The sequence below is a fragment of the Oxyura jamaicensis genome (genome assembly GCF_011077185.1).
Source record: "Oxyura jamaicensis isolate SHBP4307 breed ruddy duck chromosome 7 unlocalized genomic scaffold, BPBGC_Ojam_1.0 oxy7_random_OJ106595, whole genome shotgun sequence".
Lineage (NCBI taxonomy): Eukaryota > Metazoa > Chordata > Aves > Anseriformes > Anatidae > Oxyura > Oxyura jamaicensis.
Genome location: NW_023304088.1, coordinates 1 through 13,030, shown reverse-complemented (window position 1 = coordinate 13,030; position 13,030 = coordinate 1). Strand labels below are relative to the sequence as shown.

Below are 13,030 nucleotides of genomic sequence, written 5' to 3'. Positions count from 1 at the left end.
GGGGGGGAGTAGGGATGCACCGCAGGGAGGGGGGGATGCAGCCTGAGGGGTAAAGACGCACCCCTAGGGGGTACAGGATAAACCCCCGGGGGGTAAAGGATGAACCCCTGGGGTTAAAGGATGCACCCCGGGGGGGGTCAGGGGATGCACCCCAAATTGGAGGGGGGTAGAAGATGCAGCCGGGGGGGGGCCGATGCCGCATCCCCCCGCGGGGCAGGGGCTGCGGGGGGGCCGCGGGGCGCGGAGCGGCGCGGAGCGGGGCGGGGGGCGGGCGCGGGGCGGGGGGCGGGCGGGAGGAGGTGGAATTGCATTTGTGCCGCTAAAGCCCTTCGCGGAGACTTCAAGGTATAATCTATCCCAGATCCTTTCCCAGAGAGAAACTTGGCGATCACGTTTCCACATGATGCTCACGTTTGGTGCTCTTCAATTATCCCTCCCCACAAAGATAGGTGGCGTGTGTTTCAGGGTCTCTCCTCTCGCTCCTACAGAAAAGAAAAAGAAAAAAATGTCATTAGAAGAGGCGTAACACGTCAGTCCGTCCCCAGGTTTGTGTTTCCTGGAGTGGCAGAAAGAGATCAGTCCTAACCTGCCCAGCAGGAATAACGGTCCTTCCGACAACTCTTTGCAAGGCTTTTTACAATTTCTCCAGGAGCTGCATCTCCCTTCACCTTTTCTCCTCCACTTCGCGGCTTCTTCATGCTTTTGCTTCTCACCATTTCTGGCCAAAACTACAACCAAGACTTCGCAGGTAGGTTGGGAATTTAATTCCGTTTTCCTCCTTTTTTTTTTTTTTTTTCCTCCCCTTCTTTTTCCTCCCACCACCTCGCGCTCTAGCGGGCTTCTTCAATTTCGATAGCGTTTGATTATTTTTATTTTTTATTTTATTTTATTTTTTTTAAGCGTGCTGGCTTCACCCTGCCTTGCTCAGACTTGGGGCGAAAATCTCCCCCCCCCCCCCTGTGTTTTTTTTTTTTATTTTTAACCGAAACCCGAAGTCACTCCGGCTCCTGCTCCGGGAAGGGGCGAGCGGGGTCCGGGAGCTGGGGGCTGCCCCCCCACACACCCCCCCCCGCTACCTGTCACCAGGTACGGGAGGCGCCTTGCGCACCTCGCAGCAGCCAAAGTTTTAGCGCCGGGGAGGCACCTCGTCTTTCCGCAAAAAGGCGAAATCAAAGGCTGGGGATTTAAAATAAAAGCCACCCGGCCGCCTCCTGGTCCTTTTTTTTTTCTTGTAGGGTTCCCTCCGGAGCCCCAAAGTTTGCAGGTACCTGTTAATGGTAACGCCGAGCCGGCGCGGCCGGGCACCGCTGGAGCCCCAGCCCGGGGCAGGGCTCCCGGCGAGGATGTGTTTCCCCAACCAGAAAGTTTGCTGTTTTGTCTGCTTACTTAGTTTCATTTCTTTATTTTATTTTGCGAAGCTGGGTGAAGTAACACCTTAGCTTCTGGGATCCTAAAGCAAGAAGTGAAAGTACTGACTGGAACTTAAAAGTCGTTTACCAAAAAGCGAAAAAAAAAAATATTAAAATTAAAAAAATGGCTAGCCAGCTGTCTGGGAAGAAAAGTGTTGCCGAGATCTGCAGGTTTCAAATTATTGACAACTTTTGGGGGGAGGCTGAAGAGCAGGGGAGATAGCGAAATGCATTTAAAACAATTCTCCATTGGGCGTTTTGCATGAGAACGCCACTCGCCGAGGAAGGCTCAGAGCCTCGCTCGCCTCGGCTCCTGTCCTCCCCACTCTGCTGCATCCCGTGTCAGACCTGCCCCGGTGATGCCAGCCTTGCCCACTCCAGAATCGGGAAAAACTGGCAAATCCTAAACTTTCTGGCGCATTTCTCAGCCTCTCCCTGCCTCGGCCGCATGCATCCACATCCAGAGAGCTCGCAATCCTCCCTGCCCAGGCGCAATCCCAGGCAGGAGAGTGTGAGTAAACATGCTGACCCCGCACACACACACTCTCAATATTCCCTTCCTCTTACCTGCTCGGGGATTTTTTTAGCCAGGCAGGTTTTATAACCGCAAAGGTCTGAACAGAGAGTTCAGACGGAATAAAAGACCCAGCAGCAACACACTTCCCTGCTCAGTCCTGGTGTGAAGCCCCAGCAAAGTCAGAAGACAAGGGAATAATAATAAATAGAAAAGCCCACTTTGCTGGGAAACAAAAAAAAAAATGGTGAGGCAGGTAATCATTTATTTTATTGTATTTTTCTACATTTTGTACAAAACTCCCAGTGCAGGGGCAGACAATAGATGCGAGGGCGAGGAGGGGGAATCCTGCTCAGGAGAGCAAGGGTTAATTGCCCTTGTTTTACAGTTTGCATCTGTTACATCTTTTATAGCCCCCTGTTTAAACTAATCCTCAAGTCAAAGCATCTTTAAAGCTACAGCATCTTCCTCGGGGTGGACTGAGTTTCAGGAGCGTTCTTGCAGCAAAGCAAAGGCTCCAGTGACAGATAGAGGCTCCTGCACAGCCGGGCACGCACAGTAGGTCCCAAAGTTTACAAGTTAAAACACACACACCCAGCCTGAGAGCCTGAAAACTCTGACAGCGGTAGTTTTGATTTCTGTTTCTTTTCTGGGGAAAGAAGAAGAAGAAGAAAAAAAAAAAATGACACTCTGAAGCTTTGTTTAAGTAAGGGGCAGGGGAAACCCTGAATATTGTCAAACTGACTAAAAAGGTGACAGAGGTTTATAATTACCCCGCTCATTGTTAGGGGGAGGGGGAGGTCTCCGCGCTGTGCTTTACCCCAAAAGGACAGGGGAGAGCCATGTTGCCCTCCGCTCTTATCGCTTCCCCGGGGTGCACTTTGGCAAAAAAATAATAAAAATAATAAAAATAGAATAAATAAAATAAAGGCAGGGGCAGCAGCAGAGAAGGCTAGCATTTCGTGCGCAAACAAGTCCTAATGTCAAATTAAAGTACTTTTAGGAGGAAACGGTCCGCCTAGCATTGAGTCAGGCAGCCTACTGTAAAAGCTGTGCTTCTCCTCATATACGGTCATGAGTTATGACTCATTTGAGATGTAATTCTGGGCTCTCTCTGATCTGCTTTGCTGGTGCAACACACACACACACACACACACACACGCACACACACACACGCACCCGCACACGCGCGCACACGCACCCCGGGAGCGAGCGGGAGCCACACGCACACGCACACACCCGCACGCAGGGGCACGCACCAAAAAGAAAGCGAGCAAAAAGAAAGCAAAAAGAGAAAGAAAGAAAGAGAGAAAGAAAGAGAAAGAAAGAGAGCGAGAAGGCAATCTGCCCGGCTGGGGAGCGAGGGGGGAGCCCGCTCCGTCTGCGTCCCACCTCCCCCGGCACGGCAAGCCTCGCCGTGTGCGTGGATGGGTTCTTTTGCGGGTGCAAATTCGGGTCCCCGTTGGCGCCCTGCGTTTAAATGGGATATACCAATGCCCACATTGTTGCTGTGTTTGGTTGTTACATAGAGTCTGCGTGCTGCTGAATCAGGGAGTCGAGTCCATGCGAACTGCCATCTGATCCACTCTTATCAATGAAGCAGCAGATCATGGCGGATGGCCCCAGGTGTAAGAGGCGAAAACAAGCCAACCCCCGGAGGAAAAACGGTAAGCAGCCCCCCGAGCAAACTTTTCCGGCCGGGCGGACAAGCCCCGGGGGGGGTGGCGGTGGTGAGGGGGGGGGGGCGGGCGGGCCCAAGGGGGGGGGGGGGGCACGGCGCAAAAGCGGGGGAGGCAGCGGCGGAGCCCGGAGCGGGGCGTCCCGCGGAGGCTGCGCGGCCGCGGAGGCTGCGGGGCTCCGGTGATGTTGGTGGGGGGGACTTGGGGAGGCATCGGGGTGCCGGGGGGAGGGGGCAGGGGGGCGCGCAGCGTGCCCCCGCCGCGCCCCAAAGTTTGTTGCGCGGGCGCGGAGCGGGCGCGCCCCTGCCCCGCGGCGGAGGGGAGGCGGCGGCCGGGGGCTGGAGGGGCCGGGGGGGCGCCGAGAGGAGCGGAGAGGAGCGGAATGGGGCCGAGAGGAGCGGAGGGGGCGCGGAGAGGTGCGCAGGGGGGCGGCCAGGGAGCCGCCGGCCCTGGGAAAAAGCCGGCACCGTGAGAACCCCGGGGCGCGCCGGCACCGGGCAGCGCCTCTCGCTCGGGCTCGGCGGAGGCTCCGCAAGGAAACTTCCTCCCCGGTAACCGGTAACCGGCCCCACGAGGTCGGGGGGTGGGGGGGGCTCCGGGCCGCGCTCGCCCTCGCCCCCCTGCCCCGGAGGCTGCGGGGGGCCGGGGGGCGGTGGGACGCGGTGCTCCGCTCCGAGCCCCCCTCGGGAGGCTGGCACGGGTGCGGGGCTCTGTGTGCGCGCCTCCCCGAGTGCCTCCCCGGGGTGTTTTTTTTCCCCTTCTCCCCCCCCGGCCGACAGCCGCTGCCCCCTCCCGCAGCCCCTCGCACGGCCGGGCCGGCCCCGCTCGCAACAACTTTCCTCCCCTCCGAGGAGCCGGGGGAAAGGAAGATGTTTTGTGCGAACCTGAACCCGCTCGCTTAGGGCTCGGCTACTTCTTTTAAGTGGAGAGGTGGAGGTGGGGGTGGGAAACGGGGGGGGGGGGGGGCCCCGAAAAAAAAAAAAAAAAAAAAAAAAAAAAAAAAAAAAAAGGGGGGGAAATTGTTTATAAAAACAAAATCCTCCCCCCCCCCCCCTTCCCTCTCTCTCTCTAGGTTGTGAGTGTGTGCGAGTGTGTGTGTGTGTGTGTGTGTGTGTGTGTGTGTGTGTGTCTTTTTCTTGTTGTGGTGGAGGCGTCGAGCCATATGGGGGAGTGATAGAGGAATTTTAGTCAGAAACTGTTCGCTGTGTTACACTGGCTTTTCCCTTTGTGTTGTCTTTGATCTATTTGCTTGGCTTAGTATTACAAAAAACCCCAACTAAAATAATATATTCCGAGCAGCTTCCCAAGGATCCGTTCCTTGTTATCTTTTTTTAAAGTCTCTCCCCCTCCACCACCACCCTTTACTCTTGTGTCTGTCATTATTTAAGGTGGTCCTCACAGAGGAGACCTCCCCTTCCCCTCATCTCTGGGTAATTTAGTAGACATTAAAATTACACGTAATGTTTCCCTCTCCTCTCTTGTGTTTCCTCTGTTCTTTTTATTAAATGTTGGTTATTGATTTTCTAAAATCAATGTCTGTTGTGGGGCTTTTTTCCCCTTACAAGTATCTAAAGCACGTTGCTGATCAACTGGATAACAAAAGCTTTGTGTCAAGTAGCCTTTTTTCTTATGTTAAACAGTCATTTTTGAGAGAAAAAGAGAATGAGATTTAAAGCAACGCATCCAGAAGTGCTCTTTTGCAGGAAAGAATATTCTGAGTGTTTGAGGGGGGTTTATTCTTCTGCTTTCGCCTCCTCGCCTTTTAACACAAGCTTATTAGTTTAGCGTGTTAAACCCATCACATGCTCCGTGCTGAGGGATGCGCCCGTGTGTCTGATATTTTCTCCCCCCGATCCGAGTGGAGAAACAGAAATGAAAGGGCCGGGCGCCCGCGTTTGGGTAGGGCACCCCGCCGCAGCCTCTGCCCCCTGCCCTTGCGCGCAGGGCTTGGGGAGGACGCGCGGCCCGGAGTGGCACAGGCTCCTGCCTCCCTTCGCCTCGGGGCTTTTCACCCCAAGTGCTCTAACTTGGGAAGCCGCCCCCAGCTCGGGAGCCGCAAGTTGAATTGCGATTTTGGAAGGTGACCACCGAAAGAGCCCGCAAACTTCAGCTCAAGTGTGCGCGCTGGCTGCGCGAAGGTCTAACTTGTGCACCGGCAGCCTCTTGCTCTGGCCAGGGCAGGGGGGGAAAGGCTCCACTTTCTGCCTGTCCCCTCAATTTTTTTTTATTATTATTTTTTATTTTTGTCTTTGTGCCCCAGAATTTGGTTGTCTCATTTATTTCCGAGTGAGAAACGTCCTGGTTTTGAGAAGCAGGTAGACGAGCGAGGGTGGGTTTTGGTGGTGGTGGTGTTGGGTTTTGGTGGTTTTGGTGTTGGGTTGTGTTTTTTTTTTCTTTTCTTTTCTTTTCATTTTCTCTTTCTCGACAAGCGCGTATCCAGTGCCTTTCCCGTTGGGAATTGGCCAGGATTTATCTGGACTGAGTGGATTTTTGCTTCTTCCCTGGATTCGTGGAAAAGATGTCACTTCTGAGCTTGTGTCTTTGCTGATAACACCAGAAACGGTGATGCTTATCGAAATCAGACAGGAATTCCTTAGAAACGCGGCAGGACCAAACTAAAAATTAAAAACACATAAAAAATAAATAAATAAACCACCAAAACTAGATGGCCATCGAGGAAGCCAGAGTGGCGTGAGTGCAGTCGGCCCCGAATTGCAGGGGGGGGGGACCCCGCGGGATCTCCCGGCCGCCGCTCCGGGTGCGCGCCCGGCGGCGTGTGCGGGGCTGGGCAGGGCTCGGCTCGGCTCGGCTCAGATAACGGGGCCGGCTGCGATCGCGGCGCCGAGCGGGGGAGAAAGCCGGAGGGGGGGGGGGAACGGAGGGGGGGCGAGATAACGGCACGGCAGGGGGCTGAGAGGCTGGGGGGGGCAGCAGGGCAGGAAGGCGCCCCCCCCCCCCCCCCCCCCCCGCGGGGGGGGGGGGGGGAATGGGCGCCCCCCCCAAGTGGGGTGGGGGGGATTTGGGGTTGAGGGGGGAGCCGGGGGGAGGCAGCCCAGGAATGCGGCGGCGCCCCGGGAAGTTGGGTCAGATGATTCCCGGCGCCTGACTCACTTCGCGGCACTTTCACTCGGGAGAAGTGGCGGCGGAGCAGGAGGAGGAGGAGGCGGAGGAGGAGGAGGAGGAGGAGGAGGGAGATGGTGGAGGAGGAGGAGGAGAGGGCAGCGAGCCCCCTTTCCGCCCCGCTCCGCACGGGCGCCCCGCGGAGGCGGGGGTGCGCAGCCGGCGGCGCGGGGATGCGCGGAGAGGGGCGGCGGGGTCCCCGCTCCCTGCCCTGCCCTGCCCTGCCCTGCCCCTCTCCTTCTTAGGCCAGTGTATTTTTTTTCCCCTGACCCCCCCTCAAAAAAAAAATTAAAATCCCCTGGAAGGAGGGGAAAGGGGGAGGGGGGAAAGTTGGAGCTAATTTACTCCAAAGTTTCAGTAAACAGCTCCCTTTGATTCCTTTGCCATCTCGCTTCCAGTTGCAAAGAAAAGGGAGAAAGTTCACTGCTTTCAGGGCGTCTGAGCCGAGCAAAGCCCGCAGCAGCCGAGCGGCCGCGGTCACAGTGCCCGGAGCCTCTCCCCAAAAGACACCCAGCCTCCTTTAGGGCATGTGGGAAAGGGGGGAAACCCACTTCACTTCCCACTTGCCAAAGAGAAAAACGAGCCCGGCTGCTGCCTTTAGCGAGTGGGAAGCGAGGTTCGCCTTCCCAGCCGGGAGAAGTTTGGAGGCAGCCCGGGGGAGGCTGGCGAGGCAGCGGGGAGGCTGCCTGTCGCGACATTCAGGTGGCGCAAGCTGGGGAAGACACCTGGGAGCGCTGCCTTGCCTCGGCACCTTGCCGGGGGGACGAATCCGTTGCGAGCAGATTGCTCGGGAGAGCGGCTTCCCCGGGTGGGAATAAAATGCTCTCCGTCGAGGGAAGCACCTGGAGATAGGTATTTAAAAATCGAGGGGCAAAATGCGGGCAGGGCGCAGCGCATCCCCCGCTGCACCGCTCCGAGCACCGTGGTGGCCGGAGCGAGCCGTGGCAGGGAGCAGAGGAGGCTGCTTTCCGTGGCAGGGTTGATCTATTCGTTTTATTCGGAGTTTGGAGAGAAGCAGGGAATTGGGAGATTAGCGCCCGCTTCGCCGTTTGCCATTCGTGACGGTGCTGCGCTCACTGGGCTCCGCTTATTGCACGCGAGGAAAGTTTTGGGGGGGACCTCTGATTGCTGTGAGAAAATACACTTGGTGCCTGGCAAAGCCACATAGGAAAATTAAAAAATAAAAATAATAATTAAAAAAAATGAAACAGTTACAAGTTAATTATTGATAACGATACGAAGCCAACAGCCCAAGGTAGGGAAAATAGATGGAAGAGCGAGATGCAGGCTCAGGACAGGCTGGTAATATCGCCCAAGAAAAATGTGTGTCTCCCTTTAGAGTGGAAGGCAGGGTGTTGATTCTTTTACAGCAGCCCCACATTCATTCCAAGAAATAGGAAATTCTTCGCCTCCCAACAGTTTTTGGCATCTGCATTATCCCAGTGCTTTTAAGGTGCATTTTCCCCTCTGTGAAAGAGAACTCTTTGTCCTTTTTTCTCCAAGACCATGGCTTCCCAAGGTAGACACTATTTTGTGCCTGTCACATAGAAAGGGAGTGCAGGTTTGCAGTGCTCACAGACAATTGATTGTCTGCCCTAATGTGTTTCATTTACATGTTTATAACGTCAATAGTGCTGGGGTGTCCACTGTACCATTCATTCCAGCATTCCCACAAGGGTGCAATTGTCTGAATGGCCAAGTCAGACACCTTTTTGATTGCTCTTTAGTTGTCTTTTTAGAGTACGGAGAAAAAGGAGAGAAATCTGTGAGGCAGAAACACTAGTTGAAAATATTTCAGAATTAAACGTCACCATTAAAGCAGATGTGAGCATTAGACAAACAAGATATTTTAACTAAGGCTCTGGAGGTGTAAACAAATTCAGAACAGAGGGGATGGTTACTGCACGCTGCATCCAGTCTTGCTCCTTAATTTTTAAGCTCCTTTTTTTTTTTTCATGTTTTGTGGTTTTCATTTTCATTTCAGCCTCTGTACATGCAGCCACCTCCTAACTCTTTGTATGCTTAGCTGTAATTTGCGATTTTTTCCCTGTGTATTTACATATCTCTGTTTATGCCAACAGCGTCAGCTAACCGCTTGGAAAGTCTAGTGAGAGAATATTCAGGCTGCGAGAAGCGTAAACTTAAAAAATTAAAATAAAAAAGTAAGACCCAAATATTGCTTGATTAAGCATTTTTAATGAAAAAAAGAAAGGACAATGCCTGGACTTCTTGAGGCAGTTTAACTCAAATAGCTGTGTACCAACTTCTTAGGGCTGCGGCTGCCGTCCTCTTACGCTGCGAGCTTTCAGCAAAGTGCTCCTAGGAGTTGCAAAGTCCCTAAAAGCTCGGTTTTTAAGGTGTGCTGTGCTGTTTGGATACGCCACACTGTCCTTCAGCACAGAAGCTGCTTTCTGAGGGAGGCGAGAAACGACTGCCTGCGTTTCGTACCCGAATAACTGAGCCTCGCAGATGCAGAGGGATCTGTGCATGCGTGTGCACCCACCTAGGCGTGCGGGGAGAGAGGCTGTGCGCACACCCAGCACATGCAGGTCCGCCTAAAAATAACGGCTCGCCTTTCAGACGAGCTCCTTTCCCCCTAAAAATTATGACGGTACAATTAACACGACTTGACCTGCTCCGTCCACGGGCCAGAAAGGGAAAAGAGCCCCAAGTCCTGGGGAGGTAAAGCGAGGGAAAAGTTTTGTGTTTTTTGTTGTTGTTGTTGTTGTTGTTGTTGTTGTTTTTCTTCCCTCCCCTCTCTATAATTTTTGTTGTAATTTTTTAAAAATGCCTGTTTGTGGAGGGATTTTTTTATTATTATTTTTTTTTGTGCCTACCAGGGAAGACACACACAGTAGATGCACCGTTAGCTGAACCCCTGACACGGCGGTCTTTTGAATGCCTTAGGTATGATTTCACTTTCGCTCACATCAATGCTGACCTGAATGCCTTTCATATCTGATCCGCTGTGTCTCTCCCAGTAAACATCCCCTGAGGGGAGAACAAAGAAAGGAGCTCTTCTTCTTCTTAATCACAATTCAGCCCATTCACCGCCGGCAGGCTACATTTGCATTCTGCAACAGAAAGCCAAGATGAAAAGAAAAAAAAAAGAGAGTGAGAAGAGGGGGGAAAAAGCAGAAGGGTGGAGGCTGAGTAAAATAACTTAGGTGTTTGTAGCTGTTTGTTGGGCTTCCCCTAGTTACAAGCCTTATATAGATCCTGCTCTACCCAGCCTTGGCTCCTCTGACAGGCAGATAGTGTTACAAGATGGCATGCCTGTACTATTCATGGCCACTCGCTCTAACACTTGAGGTAGAAAGTGTCAGGGAGGGATCAAATTCTACTCCGAGCAGCCTGCTAGAGTTAGGGTCAGGTGTGTGTACTCTCGGCTCTTGACTGCTGCCTATTCTTTTCGTTTAATTACGATTATTGTTTACTCGCCGTGACCTTGGGCAGAGGGGTGGCCGGTGGAGGGGGTGTGGGGGGGAGGCAGGCTGGGCCACCCCCGGAGGGCTGTGGAAGGGGGAAAAATCCGGCTCCCCAAATTAACGGGGTGTCACGTCTTCCCCGAGGGGCTCCGGGTTGGGGGCATAGGCTGGGGGGGCTCCAGGGGCCGTCATTTTTCTCCCCCATCCCCCGGCTTTGGCCGGCCCACCCCGTCGGGGAAAAGCAGCGAGCTGCGGCCGGCAAGCGGCACCGAGGAGGAGGAGGAGGAAGAGCAGGAAGGCGACCTTCGTGGCACTTCCAGTGGCCAGGCTCCCTGGTGGTCACGTCCACGTCCATTTTTCCCACCGCTCCCCCCCCCCCCCTTATCTCCCCGTCTGCCCGCTCTCCCCCAGCTCTTCTGGGCTTTTCAGAAGCCACTTGGAAAGAGATGGCGAGGTCTTTGGTCGGAGCCACTTTTTTCGCACCAAGAGAAGGTTTATTTATAACCGGATCCCGCTTACTGAAAAGTATTTAAGCCCTTTCAGGCAGAGCTGTCAAAATTTCCCGTGCTGTTTGCCTCTATTTGCAACATGCAAAAAGTCCTATGCAGTTGCTGGTATTGCAATAGCCGGGGTAGCGCAGAAATCTCAAGTGACAAGTTTTCAACTACACCATCTCCTGCCGACCAAACTGTCATTTTTTTTTTTTTTCAGAAACCGCTTTTAAGATCCTCACTTTTTTTTTTTCATTTTTTTTTATTTTTTTTTTTTCCCATCAGCAAATAGATTAAACGTGCTAAAGGAACTTCGGGAGGGAAGAGCAGCTCGAACAATGCGGAGCGGGAGGGATGTCTTATTTTCCTGTAGCTGCTCTGGCAGATCTCACTCAGAAGGAGCACGCTAAGCGAGATGTTACCAGTTGAACAGAAGCATGTGACACAGATTCCTGATTTTTTCCCAGAAGATTTGCAGAATTTACAAAAAGAGATTATCTCTACACCTTCCACCCTCCTAACCACCCCCATGACCCAAGCAGTGGAGGATTTAGGCAGATTTACTTCAGTAAACACCTTTGGACACTTGGGGAAAAGTAGGAGTCTGTTTGCAAAAGCAGGCTTTTGTTAAGTGAGGTGCTGGATAATGCTTTACCCGGCAGCTGTGATATTAACCTCCCCGGCGAGGCTGCAAAGCGCCTTAACTCCTTGCGCGCTGCGCGGCCGCAACCCGCGCAGGTACCGCGCAAGGGGCGCGCAGGCGGGAGGTGCCCGGGGGCAGCCTCGCCTCCTGCCTCTACCCTCCATCCTCCTGCCTCCATCCTCCTGTTTCTTGCCTCTATCCTCCTGCCCGGCCCCAGGGCTGCCAGGGCAGGGGGGCACTGCCACCGTCGCCCCCCGCCCCCCTCCTCCCCCCCCCCCCCCCCCCAGCCCTCGGTTCCCCTCTGTTCCGAGCCCTCTGCTCCAAATTTTTGGCTGCCCCCAGCCTCCCCGGGCAGCTCGGAGGCTCTCCGAAGCAGCCTAATTTTTTATTTATTTATTTTTGGCAGGAGAATAACTTTACAGGTGTTTCTCTTTTTAGCTCCAGCATAAGATTGCCTCGTTTCAGGATTTTTGTTGTCGAGGGTTCTTTTTTTTTTCCCTTTTTTTTTTTTTTTCCCCTTAAAGTGGAGGTGTCGATGTTAGAGCAGCCACAAACGTGTGAGAAAGCAAAGGGTATGAGACGTGACAGAATTAAAGGTGTTTGCTATGCTGTTACCCGTGTGTCAAGCTGCAAGCTCCCTTTGTCGCAGCCTCCCGGAGGATCGCTGGCGCGGATCCTCTCCCCTCCCAGGCGAGGCAGCAGCTCCCGGCCGGGGGGTCCGTGCGGTGCCCCCGCCGCTGTCGCCTGTCCCCCGCAGCCCCTCGGGGCTCCGACGGGGCGCTCAGCCCCGCACTGCCACCGGGCCAGCACCGCGGCGGCTGGCAGGGAGAGCCGCTTGGCAGGGACGTCATCTGCCAAATCATCCCATAATTACGTTTTATGTTATTTGTATGAATGACCAAGCATGCAGTATTCCTTTTGGAAATCAAAGGAAGGCTTAAAACGCGGGTTTGAATACTTTCAGACCATGGTCAGGTCACAGTTTGGGAGCTGAATTAAACTGATCTCATTTGTGATCTAATTGAGGTTGGCAACAACCTTAGCGGTAGCAATAACACACAAACACACAAATCAAAGAGCAGAATTCAGCAAATCAGATCTTTTGCTCCAATTCTGCCCGCCACTTATTCTCCGGCTGCCAGCGGAGAAGTTAAACTTTGTCCTGCTTCTCGGCGCCGCCGCAAAGCCTCGCATATTTTCGGGGCCGGGGCAGGACACCGGGGCTGCCGAGAGGAGATGGGGGGGGGCGAGCAGGGGAGCGGACACGAGTGGGGTCCCCAACGACCCCCCCGTCACTGGGGGGGGGGGGGGGGGGGGGCACGCGTGGGAGAAGGGAACGAGGGCCGGGGCGCTGCGGGCAGCAGCGAGGCTCCCTCCCTTCTTCCTTCCCTCCCTCCTCCCTCCCTATCTGCGCATCCATCGCTGCGGATTCCAGGAATGCAATTACCAGAGTGGCTGCGAATTGTTGACAAATTTGCCTGGGACCGTCGGGGAGTGAGCTGCGCAGGGGCCGGGGCACGGGGGAGCCCCGACGGGGCGGGGGGAGCGCAGCGCTGGGGACCGGGCACGGCCGGGGGACCCCCGGCGGGGCGAGCAGGGGGCTCCCAGCGACCCCCCCCTCTGCCTCCACGAGCCCTTTGCCGGCTCCCCCGAGCCCCTCACCAAGCCCCGGGGGGGTTCCGTGGCCGCCCCGACGGGGGCCGCCCCCTCCCCAGCGCGGCTCCGCTCGACACACCCTAAACTTGG

At 54.7% G+C, this 13,030-nt stretch overlaps 2 long non-coding RNA genes across 4 annotated transcripts; one reads left to right on the top strand and one right to left on the bottom strand.

Annotated features, from left to right (window-relative positions):
- The first annotated feature begins 594 nt into the window (after nucleotides 1-594).
- LOC118157617 lies at nucleotides 595-9,683 on the top strand. Of its 3 annotated transcripts, none has more exons than XR_004746690.1 (3): nucleotides 595-748; nucleotides 3,453-3,590; nucleotides 9,563-9,683. It is a non-coding gene; the product is annotated as an uncharacterized LOC118157617 (long non-coding RNA). The 3 variants fall into 3 exon arrangements; XR_004746689.1 differs by lacking the exon at nucleotides 9,563-9,683 and adding an exon at nucleotides 6,032-6,282; XR_004746691.1 differs by lacking the exon at nucleotides 9,563-9,683 and adding an exon at nucleotides 4,382-4,568.
- Nucleotides 9,457-11,993, bottom strand: LOC118157618. Its single transcript, XR_004746692.1, has 2 exons — nucleotides 11,900-11,993; nucleotides 9,457-9,796 (listed from the first exon to the last, which is right to left on the bottom strand). It is a non-coding gene; the product is annotated as an uncharacterized LOC118157618 (long non-coding RNA).
- Between the last annotated feature and the right edge of the window lie 1,037 nt (nucleotides 11,994-13,030).